Source organism: Rhinopithecus roxellana, chromosome 3, assembly GCF_007565055.1.
Source record: "Rhinopithecus roxellana isolate Shanxi Qingling chromosome 3, ASM756505v1, whole genome shotgun sequence".
Classification (NCBI taxonomy): Eukaryota; Metazoa; Chordata; class Mammalia; order Primates; family Cercopithecidae; genus Rhinopithecus; species Rhinopithecus roxellana.
The window spans coordinates 95,654,494-95,668,322 of record NC_044551.1 but is presented as its reverse complement, the minus strand read 5'-3'; positions in this window follow the sequence as shown (position 1 = coordinate 95,668,322).

Genomic DNA, 13,829 nt, shown 5'->3' with positions numbered 1-13,829 from the left:
TCAAGACAATGAGTTAATCTCAAAACTCCTCAAATGAGCCTTTTAAAAATGGTTTCTTCTTCCCCCGGATTTCAGAATTTTCTTGCAAAGTGCCAACGGCATTATGATCTAATATTATAATGTCAATGCCTTAAAGGATTTTATCTGAGGTCTTATAAAAGTCCTATCAGCTCTTTTCTCTTAGGAACACCCACAAAACCACTATGTGGACCTGGCTAATGAGTATTCTTTCTCTGCCTTCTTAGTGTCTTTCTCTGATTTAGGACTCCATTTAGTTTTCCAAGGCTCTGGATTTATAGGCATACTTAATTGTTTCCAAGTTTGAGTTTATGTTGGGTGGATGCAGGGCCAAGAACGGAAGCTTTGACCTCTCTTTAATTTGCATACCAAATGGTATTTTTCACTGGGCAATACATTATTGCTCCTTGCTGTGCATCTTGTGGGCAGAGCCAAGACACGTTGTGCAGCATGATGCTTTGCCCCTGTTCTAGTAATGTTTTATGATCACTGTAATACTTTTCTTCATTTATTTCTTCACTTAGGCTAATATGCACAGCATTCATATCAAACGTAATCACAAACATGCTAGCCTGGAAGGCCAATTAAGTCTTCCCCAATACTTGGTGCAGGAGTCGATTTTAATAAGACCACATAGAGTGTTCATTCTGAGTAGCTGCGAAAAGAGAAAGATTAAATTGATGAAGGACACCAAAGAGACTACCTGGAAAGTCACAGAATGGAGAGACCTGGGAAGGATTATGAATGAAAACCTGTGCTGCAGCTGGTATTGAACACTCCTCTTTACTGCTGAGCACAGTTTAAAATTCACTCTTGAGTTTCACCTCACTCAATGCAGTCAGCTGTGATGGATCCATTTATAATTTATTTATGCAAATACTTAAGGCAAATCCCGGGAGACCTCTAGGAAAAGAGCTTATAAAACATTTCAGTGCTTTATCATTTGAAAAGTGGTCATTTGTATGCAGCAATGAAACTTTTTGCTATTCTAGCAATAGTGAAAATGTTTTTAGTGTTCCCGGGACATAATACATTGCTATTCACATACGCTATCCCCTGATGCCTGATACCCCAGATAACAAAGATTTACAAATGGGACAAATGAAAGACTTTTAAAAAGATGATACGTTAAATCATAGTACTAAAACACATTTTTTTCTAGATATTTTAGTTGTATTAGAAATCAGAAAATTGAGCATTAGCTGGAGAATATATCTATATTTGCTTTAGCTTATTTTGGTTTATATTTTTTGTTGTTCATTTCCCTAATCTGTTTTTCTCATGCTAAAAGTCTATCAAAACAGTCTTCAGTAGAAAAGAGCAGAACACATTGTTTGACCCAACTGGTACTTTATCAGGATGGAGGATTCGCTGACAAATTAGAGCTGAGTGTGGAATAGTGAGAGAAATTTTCTAAGTTAATGTTAGAGATATAGAATTGTTGCAAATTTAATTTTTTTGTTCTCTGATGCTAGCCTGTTTGCGTTTAGATATAAGTATATTATTGTTAATAGAAAATATCTTCTAAAATCAATGACTTGTGCATGAACAAAATCAACTAGCTTATTTTGGGAAAATTTACATCTCTTTAATAAAATGAGTATGTCTTTAGGTGAATGATAAAAGAGAATGTAACATCATCTGGAAATTAAATAGACCTTAGCAATATAATTTCATGCCAGCTTCTTCACAATTGATATAAATATATATCACAGAAGAAATATTACACCAGAGCCTTATACAGTTGCTTATGACGTATGTCTGTATCATGCTGCAATGATGTCTTCATGGTTCTACTGGGATAGAGACCGTGGCAGGCAGTCCTTGCTAGTGGTGAGCTTCAGAATGAGAAGGTCTGCAGCCTCTCATAAAAATTCCAAGGTGGTTTTCAGTTTATAGAGACCGCGACAGACCTTTGCCTAGTTGTAAAACCCTCAAATTGTGTCTTTGTAAAAAGATCCTTTCCTCTACCTTGCTGCCACCTTTAGCCATAATCTTGACACTCCCCAGATTAAACTGCTAATAGTTTAAGATGAGAGCCCCTTGGAGGACTACTTGCATTTAGAGAGCTGGACTCAAAGAGACCTTTGCTGCCTATTCGTTGCGGGACTAGACCCTTCCTTTGCCCTTCAGGAAAAACAGCCAGCGTTTTCACTGAAGCTAATGTTTGCAGTGTGGGCAATGGTTGACTTAGAAAGCACCACAGATTGTCTTTCAAATTTAACCACATGTTAAAGGGTCTGAATCTCATACATGAGACTATGTCAGAAGCTACAGGTTCAAATTAATCCTGGCCTAATAGAACTATTATTAATAATATTTTGCTACCAATAAAAAGTTTAGGAATGCCCCAAACCTGGAATCTCCTGGCTTAATCAGTCACCCGTATTTAGTTGCATTATTTAGGCCCCAGCCAGCTCACTAAAGGCTCTGTTAACCATGAGCACCTTTATATATAATCATGCCACTAATCACAAGTACACAGGCTACCCTGTAATTAAATGCCCATGGGAAAAAGTGATTCAGAGTTCTAGATTTGGATGCTAATATGCAAGCCCCCCATCGACACTGTCATCTCAAGCCTTTACTTCCTGCCTGGCTCTGTTAGGGGTTCTAGTTTTCCCATGCCTACCAACTCCTTGCCTAGCTCAAATCACCTTGTGATGGCTTTTATCATCTGGAATGCATACGAATAGGGGTGTGAGTAACCCTAGGCTTTGGAGTGTCCCACCTGGAAAACTTCCTTCTCTCAGAGATTCTTCTCATCAACTGGCTTCTTGGTCACATCCTTTCTTGATTAGTATGATGCCAGGGAGGCAGCAGGGTGACAGGGAAAAAGGGGCGTTTGGAACTTGCAGACTGGCTCAAACCCTGGATGCACCATTTACAAGCTGGGTTTATTTGGAAAGTTGGTTAGCATTTCTGAGGCATTATTTCCTTATATGCAAAATGGGTGCATGACATGATACCTTCCTTGTGAGGTTGTTGCGATGAACAATAAAGACAAACAACTTGAAAGTACCCAGGACAAAGGAGTGCTCACCCAAGGTGAGTTTCTGTCCCCCTTCCTGTTACAGGTCAATTCCGGTATAGAGGAGAGAGAGTGAACAGCCACCACCTGGTGGGACAACATGTTTTTAGGAAGAACCCTTAATGACCAGTAGGGCTATGGTCTGAATATGTGGGTCCACCCCAAAATTCACATGATGAAATTCCCAATGCGATGGTAGTTGGAGATGGGGGCTTTGGGCGATAGTCTGGTCATAGGCAGAGCCCTCATAAATGGGAATAGTAAGCTTACAATAGAGGCCCTTTGCCTTCTTCTACCATGTGAGGACACAGACAGAAGGCACCATCTATGAACTGGAAAAGAACCCTCACCAGACACTGAATCCATCTATGCCTTTGTCTTGGATTTCCCAGCTCCAGAACTGCTGTGAGAAATCAATGTATATTGCTTAAGCTACCCACTGTGTGGTACTTGGCTATGGCAGCCTGAACAGACTATGACAGGTAGGTACAGTCCTTTAACTCCTCCTCATGAGGGTATTAAGCCCAGCTTCATCTCCATCAATGCCATTCATTCCTTGTTTTCCATTTAGAAGCAAAGTGATTTCCTGGAGTTTGTTTTGTTTTTGTTGTTTTGATAGGAACATGCTTGTGAGTCAATTCTAAAGTAAAGCCCCAGAACCTCTCCAATTTCTCTCTGCATGATATGCATAAATATGCTAAGTTTGTATAATATACCATTTAATGCTGATGTCTGATGCTGATATTCACACCGTAAGTTATTAAATGATACTGCTTTTTCCTTTGTGCCTGTTCAGACTGCAAAGCCTGTCATGTATTTCATTCACTAACTGGTGACCATCCATGTGAGATGACAGAAGGGAGATGTGTCACAATCAATGTTACTACTTTTGTTTACTACAAAACCTTTCATTTATTAAAATAATGGTGTTTAACCTTGGCTGTACTTGAGAATCACTTGGAGAGATTTTTTTTTTTTTTTTTTTTTTTTTTTGAGACGGAGTCTCGCTCTGTCGCCCAGGCTGGAGTGCAGTGGCCGGATCTCAGCTCACTGCAAGCTCCGCCTCCCGGGTTTACGCCATTCTCCTGCCTCAGCCTCCCGAGTAGCTGGGACTACAGGCGCCCGCCACCTCGCCCGGCTAGTTTTTTGTATTTTTTAGTAGAGACGGGGTTTCACCATGTTAGCCAGGATGGTCTCGATCTCCTGACCTCATGATCCGCCCGCCTCGGCCTCCCAAAGTGCTGGGATTACAGGCTTGAGCCACCGTGCCCGGCTTGGAGAGATTTTTAAAAATATTGATAATAAGGCCGCAGCCCAGTCTAATTAAATAAAAATATCTAGGGGGAGGGGCCAGGGCATCCTGTTAAAGTGGTCAGGGTTGAGAAACACCGTTTTGAATAGAGTAGTCCTCTCTTATCCACTGTTTTGCTTTCCAAAGTTTCAATTACTTGTGGTCAACCATGGTCCAAAAATAGGTGAGTACGGTACAATAAAATATTTTCAGAGAGTGAGAGACCACATTCACATAGCTTTCATTACAGTATACAGTTTTAATTGTTCCATCTCATTATTAGTTATTTTTACTCTCTTACTGTGCTTAATTTATAAATTAAACTTTATCGCAGGTGTGTGTGTATAGGAAAAAACATAGTATATATATGGTTTGGTACTTTCCATGGATTCAGGCATCCATTGGGAGTCTTGGAATGTATCCCCCGTGGATAAGGCAGGAATACTGTTTGAGCTAGTTGATACCATTAAAAACACCCACCAATAAAATAATTGGAAAACACACATTTGTGGTTAAAAATCTTCCAAGCAATTTATAACTGAAGAGAGTTGAGGTGGTGAAAACTACTTTTTAGAACGTTATACTGCAATGCTTCTCATATAAAGCCTCTTTTATATATTCCTCAATTTTCAAATCTCTATTATATACTATTGTTGCTGAGTGCTGTTACTCTATGAAACCATGAAACTGCCACATTCTCTTAAACTGCCTCGCAAACATACCACCTGAGTGTTCGTTCTTTATTGGAAATGTGGCATAATGTGTATCAGTATTCTTAGATTTTCTTATGCAGTTTAATTATGTGGGGATCTTGTTACAAATGCAGATTCTTAATTCATCTGACCTTAACCTTAAGGTCAGGAGTAGGGCCTAAGACTCCACATCTCTAGCAAGCTCCCAGACAGTACAAATACTGCTGAGAAGATACTGCATATTTCTTCATGGATTTTGAGGCTCTGCTGCCAGATAGTTCACAAATTAAGAGTTATTACATCTTCATTGTGACTTGACCTCTTTGTTGTTATGCAATATTTCTCTTTATCATTGGCAGTATTCATTTTGCTGATATTTCTTGGTTTGATATTAATATAGCCACTACAGATTTATTTTGATCATATCTATGTACTCTTTCATTTTCTAGCTTTTTAAACTATATATGCCTTATATTTAAAGTGAGTTTCTTATATAGTTAGTTAGTTTGGTCTTGCTTTTTAATGTAGTCAGACAACCTCTCCTTTTTTAATGACCATTTATTTGAAAGTTTAACTTAAATAGGCTGTCTAACTAGTTGTTTTTTTTATTTGTCCCATCTCTTCTCTGTTCATTTTATTCTGCCTGATTTTGAATTGGATGTTGTTTATGATTCCATTTTATCTCCAATATTTACCTAGTAATTACAGCTCACTTAATTTTGATGGATGTCCTAAGGTGACCAAGACAGCTCTAATGTCCCCCTCAGATTGACTGAACTTTAGATAGTCTTGTTTCTGACCACAGACTCTTGATTCTCTTTTCTTAAGGGCATTTAATCTAGAAAAGTTGCAATGGTAAATTCTTTCTCTGCCCTTTTAAAATATAAATCTTTCTCAAGAATCTGGGAACTATCCCTTTGAAACGTAATCAAGAAAGATAGATAGAGCCTCTATCTCCCAGTATCTATGGGAGGGTAGGGAAGGGTAGGGAGCCTCCCTTCGATAAGTGACAATTAGCAAACACAGGTGCCCTAATCACATTGACTAACCTTCTTTTCTACTGTCATCCTGGTAGAGGACATTAACGCACACCAGCATTTAAAAATCCTTCAGTGGAGTCAAGTTCAATCTTTCCCCCCATTTCAGTAGTCTTGAATAAAGTCTTCCTTGCCATTTTTAATAAGTGTCCAGTGCAGTTTTTCTTTTACAATGGTGTACAATATACATCTTTCCTTATCACAGTCTACATTCAAATTGTATCTCTTCATGTATAAGACTCTTACAATTTCCCCGCTCTCATCCTTTGTACTATTTTTGTCATACATTTCACTCTTACATGCATTATAAACCCCATAATACAGTAAAACTATTTTTTTGTGATAGTAAATTACATTTTAGACTGATTAAAAATAAGGGAAATGTTTTTTATATTTATCTTACTATTTTCATTTTCTTCACTCTTCATTACTTTGTGTAGATCTAAGTTTGCATCTGCTACCGTCTAACTTTTGCTTTAAGACTTTCTTCCAACATTTCTTGAAGAGCATTTCTGCTGGCATTTTTGAGCATTTATTGTCTGGAAAAGTCTTTATTACATCTTCGTTTTTGCAAGATATAATTGATGGGCATAGAATTCTGGGTTGTAAGTTTTTCTCATTAAAATTCCTTTTAACATGTGGTTACATTTGAAAAGACAAACTGTGCTAATTTTGTTTCCAGTTTTTTTTTAAGGGACAACAGGTAGGATGCTTGCTGATGCAACCAAGTACCCTCAGATGTGAGGGTTTGCAGACAGGTGAATCATGAACGCCCGGAAGGCAAGGATGGCATTAGACATTTTCTGGGTAAACTCCCCCAGCACTCCAACTGCAAAGATGCTTGTCTGAAAATTCCAAGGGTGTCTCTTAAAGTGTGAAAGAATAATGTGGACCAGTGAAGACTAGAAAACAAAGTTCCCATCAATTCCAGATCTCTAAGTTATAATTCATAGTTCATACAACCTTTTATCCTGTTAGAAGGGGGATATCTTTCTTTGACACCTTCTACATTTTACACAGAAACATAGTGCCATTGGCCTTCCATATTGGTGGGTTCCACATCCATGGATTCAACTAACTATGAATCAAAAATACCCAGAAAATGAGATTCCACAAAGTTTCACAAAGCAAAACTTGAATTTTGCTGTGTGCCAGGTATCATGCATACAGGAGGATGTGCATAGATTATATACAAATACTACACCACTTTATATAATAAACGTGAACATCTGCAAGATTTTGGTATTTGAAGGATGTCCTGGAACCAATCCTCCATGGATGCCAAGGGATGACTGTGTATGATTTTTCTAATTTCCTAAAAATAAAATCTCATTTTTAATCTACCATTAGTATCTTTATGTTTTTCATGAAGGTCAGAATCCTTATTTAAATAAAGAGAAATAATTTACTCTGTAAAGTGCACAACTTTGAGATATTAGCTATTTAGCTTGTGTACATATAAGTGTTTTATTAAATAATTAAACCATTGTATTCCTTTCATGTAAGTGCTGTAACAAATTTCCACAAACTTAGTGGCTTAGAACAATAGAAAAATATTCTCTCAGAGTTCTGGAGGCCAGAAGTCCAAAATCAAGGTGTCAGCAGAGCTGTCCTCCCTCTGGAAGTTCTAAGAGAGGATCTTTTCTGACCTCTTCCAGCTTCTGGAAGCTGCTGGCATTCCTTGGCTTGTTGTCATCTAACTCTTCTCTGCCTCTTTCTGCTCATCACTTTATCTTCCATATATGAGTCTAATTTCCTTCTCTCTCTTATAAAGACACCCGTGATGGCATTTAGGGCCCACTGAGATAGTACAGGATGATTTTATCTGAACATTCTAAACTTCATGAACATATCTGCAAAGATTCTTTTTTCTGGTAAAGTAACATTTACAGGTTCCAGGGATTAGAACATGTTATTTTTGAGTGGCCATTATTCCGTCTATGGCGTTAATGTTACCATATTTTTCCTGTATGCAAACTTCTCTTGAAAAACACTGGTCCTGAGGTTTGGCAGAGAGTTATTGAGACATTCTGTAGCTAAAGGGAAGGCTGGGTTGCAGAGTTCTTTTATTCTAGGCATTTAAGCAATCCATCATCATCATCATCATTGTCATCATCAATCATTATCTAGTATTTACTGAGTATTTCCAATGTGCCAGGACTGAGGTGACTTCCTGAAAGTTTTACTATCAAAAAGATGGTCTGAGGGTCAGCAATATTGCAATTGCCTGGGAGTCTCTTAGAAACATATACTCTTGGGTTCCACACCACACCTATTCAACCAGAGTGCATTTGATCAAGATGTCTACTGATTTGCCTAAACATTAAAGTTTGAGAAAGCTCTTTTGCAGTATTAACTTATTTAATCCTCACAAATATTGTGGTCAATGCCTATTTTATAGATGAGGATCACAAGACTCAGAGAGTTTGAATAACTTGCCCAAAGCCACTTAATTAGCAGGGATTGGATGCCATAATTCAGTCCAAAACTGTTGTTTCCCAGAATGTGCTATTAACCATTTACGATGCCCTGCCTCTTCATTGACTCATTAGGAAGCACAGGGAAATACACTTTCCAGCAGCTGTAGTAAATCCCAGGAGGTTCTAATTTAAGTTTCTCCAAGCTCTTCAGTCGTTCAACATCAGCCCTATGGGGCTTCTTAAAAACGGCATTTCTAAGTTGTAACCATCCTAGATGAATTCTGCCAACTTGCTAAAAGGATCAGTTAGTCAATTGCTTGAGGGTTGGCTAACAAAATGACTTTTATTTTGCAGAAAATTTAAAAAGTGCCAATTAGAACCAAAACATGAGTGTAACTCCTGCCACCTGCCTCCTGTTCATCCACATAGATGAAAAAACTGAGAAGCAGACACTATATTGCAAAAGGGTGGAGAACTACTCACTACTCAGGGTAGGAATGTTTAGCCAGGGTTAGAAATATTTTTCCATGTAGTAATCTCACATACTGTCTGTCATTTTATAATGAACGATTCCATCAGTTTATCAACCAACGAGCATTTATCAACTGCTGGCGTATTTCTGGAAACACAACAGGCTTAATGGAATTGGTACGATATGGTTCTTTTCTCCATGTACAGGCTCCCTACTCACTATCTATAAAAGCGGATACAAGGGCCCTGTGGCATTTTCTGTCTCATAATGACTTTATGTTTACGATTAATAATTTCTCAGAAAGTGATATTAAGTGTGATGTCTGTATGTGAAACGAGTATTCTCATCACTCTTCTTTGCGCATTGAAAACTGTTTTCTGCTCAAACCTCCTTCCAGTCTAAATTACAGTCATGAATTCTCCACACTGTGTTTATTAAAAACCAAAAATAGGCCAGGTGTGGTGTGTATTAGTCTGTTTTCACGCTGCTGATAAAGACATACCCGAGACTGGGCAATTTACAAAAGAAAGAGGTTTAATGGATTTAAAGTTCCATGTGGCTGGGGAGGCCTCACAATCATGGCAGAAGGCAAGGAGGAGCAAGTCATGTCTTACATGGATGGCAGCAGGCAAAGAGAGACAGATAACTTGTACAGGAAAACTACCATTTTTAAAACCCACAGATCTTGTGAGATTTATTCACTCTCAGGAGAACAGCACAGGAAAGACCTGCCCCCATCATTAAATTACTTCCCACCAGGTCCCTCCCACCACACATGGCAATTCAAGATGAGATTTGGGTGGGGACACAGCCAAACCATATTATTATGTTTCACTTCTGTAATCCCAGCACCTTGGGAGGCCAAGGCAGGCAGATTGCTTGAACCCAGGGGGTCGAGATCCGTCTGGGCAACATAGTGAAACCTTGTGTCTACAAAAAAAAATTACAAAAAACATTAGCCAGGCCTGTTGGTACATACCTGTAGTTCCAACCATTCAGGGGTCTGAGGTAGAAAAACACTGCCCAGGAGTCTCAGGCTACAGTGAGCCATGATTGTGCCACTGCATTCCAGACTGGGTGGGTGACAGAGTGAGACCCTGTCTCAAACAAACAAACGATCAACCCCTCCAACCCAAAACAAACAAAAACAAAAAAAAATTTTTTTTTAAAGAGACATTTATAAAAAATATTTCTGTAAAATATTTCATCTCTTTCTGTAAAGACTTCATTTTGGATCTATTTTACAAACTGGGGCAGACAGTAGGGAAAAGAGCTAACAGTCATCAACTTAGGTGGAATACCCACAGTGTCTCCATTATGCCCCAGAACAACCTTGTTAAGTACAAATTATCTTCATTTTACATCTGATAAAGCTTGATAAAATTAATTTGGCCAGGAGCCAAGATTACAGAGCAAGTAAGTGGTGTAGTGTGCCTGGCTGCTGTGCTTATTTTCATATTTTCATTCCTCTAAATGCTCAAGATTCAGTTCAGTATTCCTGGCATTCATCTTAACTAGTCTTTATCAGCGCACCCTGGAACTCAGCCTGAAGATAAACACCTGCTCTATCAGTGACGCCCTGACCTGCAGGTGCACGCAGGGGCTGGAGCCTGTACTGCTCATTTCTCAACTGCCTGTTGGCTGTGCTGGGTCTCAGGCACAGTGTGTTCTGTGAAAAATAATTTTCTATTAGAAGGAGAAGGATGATATCACAGTTAATGTTTTTCATTCAGAGAAAGGCTGTTCTTACAGTGTGGCAGACCACAAAAGGGCAGCTGCAGTGGTTTGTGCAGTTTAGAATATAACCCGCCCCCACCATGATGACATTCTCATCAAAGAAAGAAAGACTTCTGCAGGTGCAACTCACTCTTCTCTGGATTCGCATACCTATTGACTATTCACAGTTTACGTCAAAGTAAGACTTACAGAGTCTTTATTAAAGAGTTTTTATATTTTACACAAAAGTCTTCATCTTGAACAAAATAAGTACACTATTTTTGAAGAGATTTAATATGGTGAGAACGGCAGATTCCTTTTGGAATGCTTGCTGCTTGGATATAACTGAGGTTTTGATGTAGTGTGAAGTGAGCCTGCAGCCAAGACGTTTGCAATTCTTTCCCACTGGTGAGAAGATTGATATTGAGAGATGAGGAAATGATCTCACAGCAGAGTTCACACTTGTAAGTTTGACTTACTCCTATTCTCCTAGGTATGCAAAAATGTGATTGGAATTAAACAGTCCCTAAAAGAAGAACACACATATTTATCTGAGGCAAGAAAGAAGCAACATGAGTTCATACGCTCCTCAGCACATTGTTTAAACATTAGTTTGAAGCCACGTGGCAATTTAGGAAAAAGCAATTAAGACAGAGTTCTTTTTCCATAAAGCCTTCATTTGATATCATCTGAACAATAGTTGTCTCCACTTTTGGACTTATAACAATTATAATAAAAATCACAATCTGGTTGGTTTTTCCTTGTACCTGGATATTCAGTTCATTCCTTGTCTTAAGTGCAGTGTGAAGTCCAACATTTCCTACAGTTTGTCAGAGGATTCCTGCCTCCTTCTGATTCAGTCAACTCTGGTTTTTCTTTTTCAATCTTTCTTTTATTTTACTACTTGCGCCCATTGCTTTCTCTTTCATCTCAGTGGTTCTTTTCCTGAATTTTCTCCAACAATGATCACATATGGCCATTGTGTGTAGTAGACTTTTTATTGAAGAGTTGGCTAATGTGATGATAGGATTACAAAGCATAGTAAATAATAGAAAGTAAAGTTGAACAGAGAGTGCTGTTATAAAAAAGTTTTCTGTCATTTCTTTACCCTACCTATTTTCCTACTTCCCATCTATTTTCTTGCTCCCTACCTCAACTCTCCAACTGCAGTTGGTTTTCATCCATGGCTTTGAAGATTTTTTTTTGCTCTTCTTCTGGTCTGTCCATCTATTATGCATATGTTGTTGTGCTTAATGATATCCCACATTTCTTGAGGCTCTGTTCGTCTTTTAAAATTTATTTTTGTTTTTGTTCTTCATATTTCATAACGTCTGTTGATCTACCTTGAAGTTTGATATGCTTTGACTCTGTGTCTCCAACTAAATCTCACCCTGAATTGTAATAATCCCCATATGTCAAGGGTGGGACCATGTGGAGATAATTAAATCATGGGGGTGGTTTCCCCCATGCTTTCCTCATGATTGTGAGTGAGTTCTCGTGAGATCTGATAGTTTTTATGAGGTTTCCTTCTTCTCTCGAAGGTCATTCTGTCTTCTGCCGCCCTGTGAAGAGGTGCCTTCCACTGTAACAGTAAGTTTCCTGAGGACTCCCCAGACATGAGGAACTGTGAGTTAATTAAACCTCTTTTCTTTATAAATTACCCAGTTTTGAGTATTTCTTCGTAACAGCATGAGAATGGACTCATACAAAGTTTATCTTCTATCTTTATGATTTATCTTCTATACTGATCTATCTTCCACTTCATCTGTTGCTTCAGATTTTGTAATCTCCATTGATCTATCCTCAAGTTTGCTGATTCTGTCTTCTGTGAATTCAGATCTACTTTTGCACCTGTTATGGGTTGAGCTGTGGTCCCCCAAATGTATATAATGAAGTCCTAACCCCTAATACTACAGCATGTGACCTTATTAGGAAATAGGGTTGTTGCAGGTGTGATTGATTAACATAAAATCATACTACAGTAGAGTGGGCCCCTAATCTAATAAGACTGGTGCCCCTATAAAAATGGAAATGTGATGGTCAATACTGAGTGTCAACTTGATTGGATTGAAGGGTGCAAAGCATTGTTTCTGGGGGTGTCTGTAAGGGTGTTGCCAAAGGAGATTAACATTTGAGTCAGTGGGCTGGGAAAGGCAGACTCACCTTTAATCTGGGCGGGCACCATCTAATCAGCTGCTGGCATGGCCAGAATATAAAGCAGGCAGAAAAACGTGAAAAGGTTACACTGGCTTAGCCTCCCAGCCTACATCTTTCTCCCGTGCTGGATGCTTCCTGCCCTCAAACATTGGATTCCAAGTTCTTCAGATTTGGGACTTGGACTGGCTCTCCTTGCTCCTCAGCTTGCAGATGGCCTATTGTAGGACCTTGTGATTGTTTGAGTTATTACTACTTAATAAACTCCCCTTTATATATATTTATCTATCCGGTTAGTTCTGTCCATCTAGAGAACCTTGACTAATATAGACATTTGGAGCCAGAGATACACACAACAAGAATCCCTTGTAAAGATAAAGGCAGAGATTGAGGTGATGCCGGAGAAGTGAAGGATCACCAAAGATTTCCAGCAAACCAGAAGAAGCTAGGAGACAGGCATGGAACAAATTTCTTTTTCAGAAGGAAACAAGACTCTGAACACCTTGATCTAAGATCCTAGCCTCCAGCACTATGAAAAAATACATTTCTGTTGCTGAAGCCACCCAGTTTGCGATATCTCATTATGAAATCTCTAGCAAACTAATACACGTTCCTTTAGTGATTTTTTTTCCATTTCAGTATTGTACTTTTCAATTCCAGAATTTACATGTGTTTCTCCATATAATTTCTTTTATTAATGTTCTCTATTGATGACTCATTATGATCCTACTTTCTTTTGCTTTTTTTAACTTTTATTTTAGGTTCAAGGGTACATGTACAGGTTTGTTATATAGGCAAACTTGTGTCATGGGGGTTCGTTGCACAGATTATTTCATCACCCAGGTACTAAGCCTAGTACCCAATACTTATTTTTTCTGATCCTCTCCCTCCTCCCACACTCCACCGTCAGGTAGGCCCAGGTGTCTGTTGTTCCCCTCTTTGTGTCCATCTGTTCTCTGATTGTCGACAAGGCTGACAAAAACAAACAATGGGGAAAG